This window comes from Pseudopipra pipra, chromosome 5, assembly GCF_036250125.1.
Source record: "Pseudopipra pipra isolate bDixPip1 chromosome 5, bDixPip1.hap1, whole genome shotgun sequence".
Classification (NCBI taxonomy): domain Eukaryota; kingdom Metazoa; phylum Chordata; class Aves; order Passeriformes; family Pipridae; genus Pseudopipra; species Pseudopipra pipra.
Genome location: NC_087553.1, coordinates 40,865,282 through 40,878,313, shown reverse-complemented (window position 1 = coordinate 40,878,313; position 13,032 = coordinate 40,865,282). Strand labels below are relative to the sequence as shown.

At 37.8% G+C, this 13,032-nt stretch overlaps 1 long non-coding RNA gene across 1 annotated transcript in view; it reads right to left on the bottom strand.

The window, feature by feature from the left end:
• LOC135414698 (uncharacterized) overlaps positions 1-13,032 on the bottom strand; it is a 34,742-nt gene that overhangs the window by 887 nt on the left and 20,823 nt on the right. The window lies entirely within an intron of this gene.

The following is a 13,032-nucleotide window of genomic DNA, read 5'->3' as shown; positions in this document are numbered from 1 at the left end:
ATCTTTAAGGTGCTGCTGCAAAAGTATAAATGACAATCACTGATTCACACAGGAACTGTAACTGCACGGAAGGAAAAAAGTAAAGGAAAAAAGTAAACAAGTGTACCATCATAAAGGAAGTTCAGTATGGTAAGAGTTCAGAGTACCTTCTACTCCATCTTTTTCTTTTCTACAAGCATCATATTTTCTTTGTGGTAGTTTATACTAGTTGTGGATTTTGGTTTTGAATAAAAGGCAGCTGGCAAAAAGTATATGCCTGTTTAGTATATGTGTAATTCTGATTGCTCTCATACAACGTGCATACTATTGGACTTGTTTCAAGATGTGATGGACGACACTTGTTTTACTTCACTCACATGAGTGGCATCACCTTTTAATATAGTATGTCTGGGTGGCAAGGAAGGCTTCTGCTCACTATATCCTGCCAGCAGTGCACTGATTTCACTTCATTCGCAGGGAAATGAGTTTCTCTTTTCCTAAAGGCAACAAAGTACTCACAGGAGAGGAGGCTTCCAGTGCGCCTCAGTATGGACCATGTGGAGAAGCCAGCAAGGACTAAGCCTGCAGTCCCACCAAAACTTTGTGGGCTCAGGAAGCAGGTCCCTAGGGGATCCAGGCCTTGGAGGTTACTAAAGGAAGGACCTCTTCTAGGGTTCAGAATATATTTTATGGTATTTCTTACAGCCCGGGAGGTCTTTGTTGGACCAAGAGAAGGCCTGAAGGAAAAATTTCCCGTTGTAAAAAGGCATTAGACAGGCAAGACAGGAAAACTGTTTACAACCCCCTGAACTGACATTAGGTCTTAGCCAACAGCTTGCTATTTGAAAAAAAGTTTACAGCTGCAGGTTCTGCTCAAACAAAATGCTACATTTAAAAGCTGAAAGTCATTTTGGTGCATTTGGATGTTCACTTTCAAGAGGAGATGAAGACAGATTCACCTTGAAGTTCTGACCACTTTGGAGTTTTATTAAACAGCAAAGAAAACACAGGTGCCCGGAAATACTGTAAAAAGTGGTTTAACTATTGAAAAACATAAGAAAATAAAATAAATTAGAAAATAATATGCAAAACATCTTGAAAAACTGTTGTTGCTGGAATTTTAGTTCTGAAGGTTTGATTTGCATACTCTAGCACAGTTTCTTTCCTATGCCAAACTTGCAAAGTCTGGTCTCTGAGAAAGAAAAACAAGAACATTGTATTAAAGTTCTAACGAATGATGAATTATAAGCCCAAAGTGGTTACAATTTGTTTGTGGATAGGTATATAATGTCATTGAACAGCTGGAAGGCAATAAGAATGATAATTTTTCTCAGTCAGTGCATTAATATACAGGATGTTTCTCCATAGACTGCTGAAATACCATGAGTACATAATCACACTGGGGAAAATAAATTTTTTCTCACGTGCTCTACATGAATTGTTGACATGATTTTCTCCCTGCCAAAAAATGTTAGGAAGACAGAGCAAATAAAGATCTTTCACTGGGAAATTATTTTGCGTTTTGCAAAATGGTAGAAAACATATTCCTTCTGCGTTGCTTGAACAACAGGAAACATCCACTGGAAAATCTTGAAAATTAATATTGACAATGCATTTCACATATGTCAAAACAAGCCCATTCTACATATTAGACCTCTTGTACAAACACAATTTAAATATATGAAAGATAGATAAATTAATATATTCTCTGTAACTATGCACACATTAATTTTGCCTAAGAAAAGGAAAATTATTCCTTTTAGATATAAGTTCTTTAAAACATATGAAGCTTCTCCTTAATGAACAATAGGCTGATGCAGGAATACAGAGTTTAGAAGTTTCAGAGCCTGCTATGTTACTGTGTGAGTTTGTCCTGAAAAGCTCGAATATATAATCTAATCAAAATCGAGGTGATTCTACACGGAAAACAAATTCAATGTCTTTTATCAGAAAAGGTAAGAGAATGTGGGTTAATAAAAATTGCCTCTTAATAATTATGGAAAATAACTGTTAATAGAGTGCTAAAGAGTTCAAGAGTTCTTAGGAGTGTAATGTTCTAATTCTGTCCTTCCCCTTCATCTCCTCCTCCCTTCTCCCATCCTTCTCTCTAAGGATGTGCTCCCCCAGCCCTGTCCACCTCTGTCCCTTTCAGCCTCACCTGCCCCCAGTGTTCTTGCTCCAAACGGCCCTCAGCTGCCTAAGTGCTGGCAGAAGGCACCTCATGAGCCAAGAAGAGAGAAGGACAAGGAGGCAGAGAAAGCTGGGAGAGATTACTTGAATCTTCCCTGTGTTATTACACAAAACTCTCCGTTCTCCCTAGGCTTGGCTCTGATGCCAAGATCAACGCTGGTGGGCTGGAGGCACTGGTGTTGAGTCCCCACGTAGCACAGGACGCGGTAAAAGCTTTATGCAATGTGACTGGGTGAAGCAAGCAGCAAGCACACAGGTGTTCTCTGTGCCCAAGAGGTGTGTTTTGTTCTCTTTATAATCCCTCCCAAGAAGCTGAAGGCCCCCAAAAGCCTGCTAGTAGACCTCTATGACTGCAGTAGACAAGCAATGTAATCCATCACAAATTCCAGCACGTGAAAGCAATATTAGCACCATGACTCTGCATTTTTTTCTTTGGAAAGAATTTGATTAGGCTTAGTATGGCCTGGATTTATCAAAGTCTGACCTCTGTTCCTTGCTCTTGTGCAGGTGTTTACATTAATATAAATTAAGCATAGTATAAATCCAACACAATGTAAATTAAATACAATGCTGCTGAATTAGAGTAAAGTTGGCAGATACGGAATTTGGCAATAGGGATTATAAAGAAAAATGAGCTTGTAAGGGAAAAAAAAGTGTGGAATATTTATTTTCTTTTAAAACAGGAAGATTAAAAGCTGTTTAATTATTCTTAAAACATATATTGGTCTATGATAGGTTCAATTCCAGACAGCTTGGCTGCAGTTCTTTACTGATGTGTACTGAGACTAGGGAAATGCTTAACAACTCCATCAAGGCATCTGAATAGTGTCTTCATTACTGTATTAAGTACTGATTTTAGTACTCAGAATGGAAAAAAGGTGGCTGCAATTTGGGGTTAAAATATATCAAGGAGGACTTAATAAATACCGCTTAAAATTTTTATTTTAATACACTACTACATAATATTTTGAAAATGGAATCTGACTTGTTTTAGAGTTATTTATGGGTTCTTTTTTTTTCTCAGTGACGATTTACAATTCCGGATACAATGATAAATTAGTAAGTAAGGCATGCCCTTAATTCATGTACACAGTCCGTGGATAGTTCTCTGAATAGCAAAGTGTGAACTTGCCTCTGAGGTTTCTTCTTTCAGAAGCTATATTGCATCTGATACCAGCAACGTGATTTGCCACTCCTAAGGCAGAAAATGAATGCTCAGAATATACCAATCTCTCTTGGCGTAGAGCCACACTTTCAATTTATCAGGCATCCTTTTCAGTAATGGGTTAACCCTTATAGACAGCTAATGTTCACTCTGCTTCTGCTGGGACACATTTAAGATAAAATATTTATACCTCTCCATTGGAATAAGCATTAAAAAGGCAGGATTGTTCAAAATAATGGTCTAAAAGAGGAGTAAAAATGAGAACCCAAAATAGGCTAATAAAATCCTTCTCAAATATGCAGATATCCGAGGGGAAAAAAATTAGGATTTTTTTATATCTGACATTGATATGGAGGCAGATTTGTTATCACTGGTCAGCAACAAGCTAGAACATGTTACAAGTACAAAATGACTCATGAGAGTCTGCATGGGTTTAAAAGAGCAGATAGTGCTTAGTAAAATGGATTTCATAAGAAGGTGGCACAGAAGAAATTAATGAATGAATGCAGATAGTTTGTCTCTCATTGTCTTCCCCGATCTCATATATATATATATATATATGTATGTGTGTATGTATGTATATATGTATGTATTTATATATGTATTTATATGTACGTATGCATAGAGCTTAGAAGATAAAGTGACTTTTAGCCTAATTTTTCTGGTAAAGGTATCCAGAAGAACTCTTGACTTCTTATATAATCACTCAGAGGAACAGGACATACTCTCAGGATATGGGGCTGACTTAGAATGCTCAGTGGTGAGTGACAGAAAAGTCTGAAGATAGATCCCAAATATTCACAATGGCTGTCTGGTCATGATCACCTGCCTTTAAAAGACAATCAGATCAAAATGTATGATGGTCTCCCTTAGCTACCCAAGTGTGAAGTCAGCTAACACGGATTGCATGTGTGCCCAGAGCTACTTCTTCAATGAACTTTAAGTAAGAACAGGAGTTTCTCTTGTAATGTAAAATTGGCAAAAGTCTTCAATATGAGTAAAATGACTCTCCACTGTCTGTACACCTACCCTGGCTGTGTGATGGGCTCTACTTTCAATGAAGGGGCATCCACAATTACTCTGGGCAATCTGTTCCTGTGTCTCACCACTACAAATCAGAGTCTCAACAAATAATTTAGACTTAATGTACCTTCCCTTCCCATTCAGTCCCCAACCTGTAGGATAAATGCAAGGGGGAAAGGGGATGGTCTCACCCTGGATGAAGCTGGACCTTTCCTCACAAATTTACACTTGTAGAAAAGAGAAAGCCTGCTCCCATACATGGGTCATCATTGCAGATCACTGCTCCTGCAGTTTAGGGACTCATACCACTGCCCAGACTTTGACATCGACTCCTGTCTTCAAGAAGTTCTAAGCCCCGTAATCAGGATATCCTGGTTGTACACTACAGTCCAAGTAAATAGCAGTGAACAGACTTGTTTTCAGTTCCTACATTCTCAATTTCTGCTATGAAATACAATCACAATTTCTCTGGGCAACCCATTCTGGTGTCTCACCACCACAAATCGGGGTCTCCACATATAATTTAGGCTTAATGTGCCTTGCACTGCAAATGTTTTCCAATTTACCACGTCTCGAGAATCAGAAAGCTCTTCTGACCTTTTCCCCCTTGAGTTTGTTAGTTCAAAAGAGAGAAGGCAGTAAAAGACCTGCCAAAGACAACACAAGGACTACACAGCAGATGGATAGACAGACAAAGCAGATAGTTGGATAGCTATACGTAGCTCAGGCAAGATCCACTCTTTTCAAACTTGATGACTTCTGCAAAACACATGTATTTATCTCCTAACTGAAGAGGTGCAACATTGTGATTAATGTAAAATCTTAACACAGAGAAATAAAGCTACACAATTGCCAGGACAATAGTTACACTAAGTGGAAACATTGAAAAAAGTTCCTCTAACTCTCTTCAGCAACACCACCAAAACAAAAGCATTAACCTACAGGGTAGCCCTATGTTAACCAACACTTCTGTGTCTCCTTAAAAAAAAAAGAAAAAATAAAAGAAATCTGAAAGAATAAACAAGAGTGGGGGTTTCATAGGGGCCTTTCTTTTTAATGTTAGTTAGTTCTTGGATAATTTTGTCATCTAACTGGAAAGATAAGAATGGAACAGTGGGAGAGAGAACGATGGAAATGCAGTAGCACATTGAATATAAGGTAAAATAATTAAGTTGATAGCAATTATTGTGTAAGCCTCAAGCTGTGATCTAATCAACTATCACAACCTAAGCAGGATTGAGCTGCATTGGTACTTAAAGGGAAAATCCCATATGCTGTTGAAAACACTGTTGATGATTTGATAGGTGCTATGTTTCTCTTCTGATTCTCTTAGGGAAACAGATCACAGCCAGGGTTTAGAAGGAACTTGTAATTATTTACGACCAATTAGCATAACAGCATTATTATTAGAGAGGATATTTTTTTGTTTCTTGTCTACTACACTGCTGCATTTTCATAGGAATATGGTATTTTTCTCACCTTGTCTTCAACTTTCTATAGCATTTTATAGATGTTGAATAGCAATTATATTTTATTTCAGAAGTGGTTCCTACTCTAGGGCTGAACAAAGTGATTTTCACATAAATGCCATGAGCTTTACATACTTAAGACACTTAAATAATGCTATTTAAAATTTATAAGACTCCTGTGAGACAGCAGCAAGGTTTTACCCAGAGTTCATGCAACCAGGATGAAAATCTCCTAAGCAGACCCTGAAAAGCTGGGCCATGCAGCAATAAATCACATGTAAAATCTGTATTCTTTTGGCTGGCAAATTAGCTTCATGGGAATGAGTTTCACCCTCTGATTGTAATGTCCTTTGTGAACTAATTCAATAAAGTTTACATTAACATATAATTTTAATACTATTAGAACAACACAAATAACCAGTTAGTGAAATAAGTGTTATTAGAGACACCCAGACATCACGGAAGAAGATTTTGTGGGAACATAGACTACAAGTTCTGGGTCTTCTGTGGAGCATAATGTGCTGTTACACTGGAGAAGACATAATAATTCATTTAACATACCAGAGATAATGTGCTGAAGGGGGAATAAATGGACCACAGCAGTTAAGTCTGCTACACAAGGTAAGGAATTTTATAAACCACATGTCTTTGCTGAGAGATAAAGCCCTTCTGGAATTAGTGCTACATCAGCTATCAACAGAAGAAGAAATATGGACGTAGCAAAGAAATTTTATTTAAAATACTAATGAAATACATTGTATAGTTCAGTGTGAATGTGATTTAATCAGTCTTTCATACCCAGACATTAGAGTGGCGGCAGACATCTGTGTCTAAGAATGACTTAAGCAACCAGGGAGTATGTTAAAGTTTGTAGTTTGGCACTAGCCCAATGAAGTCTATCTTGAATATATGCATTATTAAAGAGTCCCACTCAGATGAATTGAAGAAGAGAGACATGGCTCATATTTTAAATTCTTTTACCTGTTTATGCTTATACATGAAGCCCAAATTTCTGGTGTGTAATGAAGCACCTGACTTAGAGCCAACCTGAGCCAGTAGGTCTCCATCCCATAGCCTGGCACTACACAGAGGCAGCAATTCAAGGCTAGAGCAGTTTGAACGTGTTTGCAGAGTATATTAGCTCAGGGCAGTGCCATGCCCATGCAGCTACACATTTCCAGATCCAAAAAGCTTCTGTGTATTTCTGCACAATAGACTCTTTTATTCCCCATCAAGTTAACTCCAAAAAAGCCAGTCTGGTGTCAATATGACCAGAAATCTTAGTTTTGCCGCAAGATGAGCCTTGCTGCTATTTCTTACCAGTTTCTCTGACAGTGAGTTGTGTGAAATAGAAATGTAAATATACTGTCAAATGTTATTTAATGTATTCAACATGTACTTTCCAATGCTTTTCAATTTAGGATACACGCTTTTAAATATATTGGGTGACAGATTTTATTTTTATATTTGTTGTTTTTATAATCATCAGACAAGTTAGGGTGTTGTGTCTGCTCTTCTAACTTTCTCTGAAGAATTATAGTCCAGTCTTTGGATCCTGCAATCTATACTTGGTGCAGGGTCTCAGGAGTGATACGGCAAAAAAAAAAAAACAACAGTGAAAAGTGGCTAATCAGTCCCAATAAATACTTAGGACTGACTGTCTAAGGGATGGCTCTAACTTGCGTTAGCCAGTGCCCTGTCTGTGTACATTTGCCCATGCCTTATATATGCTCAGTTGCCTTAAGGCCTGATTTCCAATGCATGGACTCAGGGTGCTCTAAATCTGCATATTTCACAACCAAGCTCCTTGACTGCATATTCTAATTTTCCAGAATGCAGTGCCTTATTTTGACACCTGCTCCAGAAGCTCTCCAGAACCTGGTGGTGTAATCCCAGTGTGGTACAAAGTGGTAAAAGTGAGGGCCCAGTGATAAGTCTCATGGAGATATTCAACTCCTGATTACGAAACCTAAAGATACATGCCTACTTGTGAGTCCCCACAGGCAAGCCATGTTTTTAAGCTGACATGATAAATCAGTGGAGTCAGAGACCTGTGAGAGGGAACTCCTTTCAGAGCAGTGGACTAGGTAGCTGCTACATACAGGGTGCTGGTGCTAAGACACACTAGCACCTCCCTCCTGACCTTCTGCTCTGCAAGGACGTGGACCTCCTGTAGGTGCTGCCTCGTGTCCACCAACACAGTGTGAATGCCTCAGTTACTGCTCAGATAGCACAGTGTGGGCATCTCATTTGAGCCTCCCTTCATGAGCCAGTTAAATGATCTCCAGGCTCCTGCATTGACTACATCTCCACTGCTGGTAACAAGCACTTCAAACCCACATGTCAACATCCATGTATAGACACATACATTTAGGTTTCTTAATTAGGGAATAATATCCTCAGTCATTTCCACATGAAAAGGATTAAGTGAACAAATCCTGAAACACTTCTTTATGAAACACTTAAAGCCCCTGGTACAGGAAAGGTGCTTGGTGCTTCTGAGCTAAACCAATGTGGCAACTACGTCCCCAGAAGGGGTAGGCTGCTGAGTTGCTTTAAATGCAGAAGACATTGGCAAATAAATACTTGTTTTTGTTTTGCTCTCTTCACCCAGAAGATGTGGTGCAGCCAGGTCCTTAAAATAGAGTTGGAACTGGAACGGATTTGAGGCAGCTGGAGAAAATGTCGGTGATGAGATGGCTGTACAAGCAAACGCCTCAGAGATGAAATAAGTATGAACTAAAGACTACGATAAGTGAAAGAGATTCACAAAAAGTACAGGCATTGTCAGCATGTTTCTTCCTCTTCCCCATCCTTTGAAGCCAGCCAATATTGTGGAAAGCAGCCAGAGCAGAAAAGGAAGCAGCCTGTATTTGTAAGTCTAACAAGCAAGCATAAGACTTTGGGACTAATTTAAGAGAATGATGTGGAAAAAATGTGCCAAATCCAGTTCTCAATGACTTCACAGCATAATTTTTTTTAGAAAATGGAAGATTCATCTTTCTGCTTGATGTGGAAATAAAGATATCAGCAAAACACAGAGCTTTACAGGCATGTGGATATCATGGCCACCATCATCATTTCTCCCACTATTGGGAAGCAGCTATTTTATCCTGATAATATATTCACAGGCAATACTGCTTTTTCTCACATCAGTTTCTGAGCAGATAAGAGAGTTCCTTTCCATTCGGTACAGAGAATTCCACAAAGGTCTAAAAATGATGAGTTGATATTTTTTTCCCTTTCAAGTACTAAAGTTCATAAAATAAACTGCCAGTCTTCTGAAGATTTGGGTGAGGACTTGCTGGAGCATAATCACACTAGAAGACTGAATGTAAGAAATGGGATTTTTTTTATTCAGCCTAAAGACAGAATAATGACTTCTGGTTTTATGCAGTAGTACATCTCCTTTAACTCCTAATAGTGCCATTTCATGGTTTCCTTTAAACTACTAGGAATTTCCTAATAAAAATGCATACAAGGAAACTGACCAGATAGGTAAAAAAGAGAAAAAATAATATGTATGAGATTGTCGGGAGTATTAACTTTGGTAATTTTGAGATGCAATGTGGAAAAGCTACAGGCAACAATTCTGTCTTTGATAAATTTAATAGCACGTAACAGTCATTCAGATTAGAAGTCACAGAGGACAAGGATGCAATATCTACTAAGGAAGAAGTTAAGAGGTTTTTTAAGTGGTCAGTAGTTCAAGGACCTTTACTTACCTAGAAATTCAGATTGTATAAACACATCTTTGATTTCCTGAAATTGATTCCTGTATGAAAAGACAAGCTGGTTTTATATAATGCCACACTTTCAGAAGACAGGAGAAGTGGAAATGACAGGTGATTATATCTAATTAAACTGTATTAGGATACATATAGCCAATGGATTGAATGCTATACTTGTTTTGATTCCTTCATTTTCAGTGAAGAGATTTAAAATCAATTATTATTTATTTTGCCACTAAAAAATTATCTTTATATGTACAAAAACAAAAGAACTAATTCATTTTTCAATTTTTACAATTATTAGAATGCTTCAGAAAGTTTTATGTTTAATTTTAATATATTTGTAAAGGACAATATTTTTTGTTTTCAGAAGGGCCTGGGATCCAAAAGATTTGAGATATTCTGTAATAAAATATGAAAAGTTAAGCAAAGGGTGAGTGTTGTTTGGACTTCTTGATCATTTACAAACTTTTTGAAGAAAGAAAAGAATAAACTAGGCAAGTGTGTTAAAAATATTCTCCAAAAGTCATGTCATGTAGAACACCTAACGAATTTAAAGCACAGTTTCAGTAGCATTTTCAGTAATTGAGAGTACATTCTATATTAAGGGAGAATAATTGGATATTAAGATGGAAGCCATTTTCCATTTGATTACCATTCAGTTCTGATGAGTTGAAGAGAACTTTGAAATTGTGTCATGTCCTTACTGTACCAGCAATAATTTTATGCAAGGATATATTTTATATTCAGCTTCCTTTCCGCTCACTTGGTTTTTGTTTTGTTTTTTTTTTATTTGCTTCCTCCAAAAGTAATTTTCTTATTGTCTTCTTACTGATAAGGAATGACTTGATGCAGATGAAATAAAATTAATTTTAAAAGGAAAAAGTCAAAATGGAATTCCCAGGGTAGATCAATTCTACTGCACGTTTCTGTTACTAGTTCAGAGTGTTTCACTTGTTAGCCATTTGTAGGCCATCTCATGCAAAATTATTTACCAGTAAAACACACTGACTTAGTGGGTCACCACTATGAAATGCACTGCAGTCAGCTCATGGCTCCTGTGCACTTCACATGGCCATTTACACAACAGCAGAGTGAGTGTAAACGCTGTCATTCTGATATGCAGTTATTTTTATTGGCTATTAATAGCTGATAAAAATCAAGCTTTAGAGCTTAAGCTGCCTGCCAAAATAGATATCTAGTGATGCTGATGCTTTCCCTGGTTATCATAGGGTGAGAAAATACAGTATTCAGCTTTCATCACTTGATTGATCCAGCACTGAAAATCTGAGTCAAGATTCACCTTATCAACTAAATGATCAGGTAACAAATTGAGCCAACAGCTTGATCAGTCATTCTGCAAGCTTAAGAGATTGCATTTGAGAATGGGCTTTGTGTATTGCAACTGTAAGTAATATATAAACTATATCACTGAACCATGGAGGAAAACAGTTTTTCAAGATCTCTGGGTGAGGTACCTTCAGAGATAAACAATCAGATATCAAATGGCCAACAGCAAGAGAGGGTAAAAACCCCATGAAATCTGCTCAAGGAGACACAAAATACGGTACTCCTGCAATCACCTTTTGTCATAAAAGGTGACAGTGACCCTTTTTTGTTTCTTTGAGATTATAATCTGACAGAAAAAAATAGAAGGTGTTACTGCAAAGGAATCATAACTTGTTAAGGAAAAAGTATTGCATTAATAGCAGGAGTTACTGAAATTTATCAATTTGTAGTCTCTATTTTTCTGTACTTTTGTGTTCTGAGAACACCTGGGCTTAGAGCCCAGGTAGTGGTATATGGAGATTCTTCACCTCGAACTCTGCTTACAACACCAGCCACTAATCTCTAGTGACCAAGGACTGCTAGCCCCTGAAGACCACTCCTTGACCTGTACAGGATGAGTTGAGTGCTCTCAGATCGGCACCCATGCAAAAAATGATACTACCACGTGTTTGATGCTAGTCATAAACCGCAGCAGTATTTTTGGCTATGAAGCCAAGAATTTGCCACGGTATGACAAAGTATTTTCTGCCTGCTTTCTACATTAGTTTTGAGATAAGGCAGCATATGGAATCTTACTTGGTTGCAGCAGCCTCTGCCTGCTCTATGAATCTCTGCCAACTGACTGGTATTGCATGTCTATCACCAGATCTAAAATTCACATAACAACAAATGTATATTGCATATTTTGCTTATTGCAGAGCTGGAGCCTCCAACCTTCAGGAGAACAAATAGCAGCCTTTCCTTTCCATGCAGAGCAAACTGCCTTTTATTTCTTACATAGCTTTCAAATGCCATGACTGCATCTTGATGTTGCATTTCATTAAGGCGTCATCTTTTATGTATTACTAACACACCAATTCAATGAAATATTAAGACTAAATGATCTTGTGTTGGCTAGAAGAAGCCAGGCACAGTGCAGAAGCAGGTATTGCACTCTTTGCAGTGACTCCTTCTGGAGATATGAAGCACTAGTTACATACCTCAAAATAAAAGTCTCTTCATTCAACCTCAGTTATAAAGATACAGCCCCTTAAGATACTGTTTAAAACAAGATCAAATATCAAAGAAGTGACAAAATGAGCAACTCTGAAAAGATAGATGTAGTCTCAACCTTTAATATTACCTTAAATGAAATAAGTTGAGCACTCTAGCTAGCATGTTTTTGGGTTTTTTTAATTAATATGTGTGGTCCTTAATTTTCCCTCACTGCTTTTCAGAATACCTTAAGGATGAGCAACAGGAGTTCTCCTTACTTGTTACCATTTATTACTACCTGTCCTTCAGGACTGCCTAGAGATCCAGCATGAGATCAAGAATTGCTTCTCAAAAGCTGCAGTAAATATAATTCCCATGGCAAAAACCTGCAATCAGGGATAGACAGGGGTGGCACAAAAGAAATAACCTTGTTATCTCCTTTTGATTGTACTAGTGTTTTCAATGGAAATATGCTGGTATCACTTTTCTCCTTTTCTGTATTTACTTCTGTATAATAAAGAAGAAAAACTATAGTGTTGCATTCCTTCACTGTTCTTGTGTATTGCCTTTACACTCCAGGTATTCTCTTATCTCTGACTCAGGAAGAAATACTTCTTCAGGCAAGGTTTGGGGATAATGATTGCATGCGAAGTGCAATCCTTAGAAAAACAGATATGTCTTTATGTGCATAAAGACCTTTTTGAACTGGGACCTTATGAGTTAATGGTTTCACTGGCAGGAGCGGTGAGCACAGGAATACTGCTCAAGGTCTTTGGTATAAGGGAAAGACTTCCAGAATGGAGTGGCTTGCCAGACACTGCAATTCCTGATAGCACACTGCAAAGGGATGAGTGTCCTCGTACGTAAAGACATCTGACAGTGTAGACATTTTCCTGGCTTTGGAAAGAGAAAAAGCCAAGTAATTAATAGAGAAAAATATAGCAATGCCTAATCAGTCAGCACTACTGCAATGCTTCAGATTTCGTGGCTG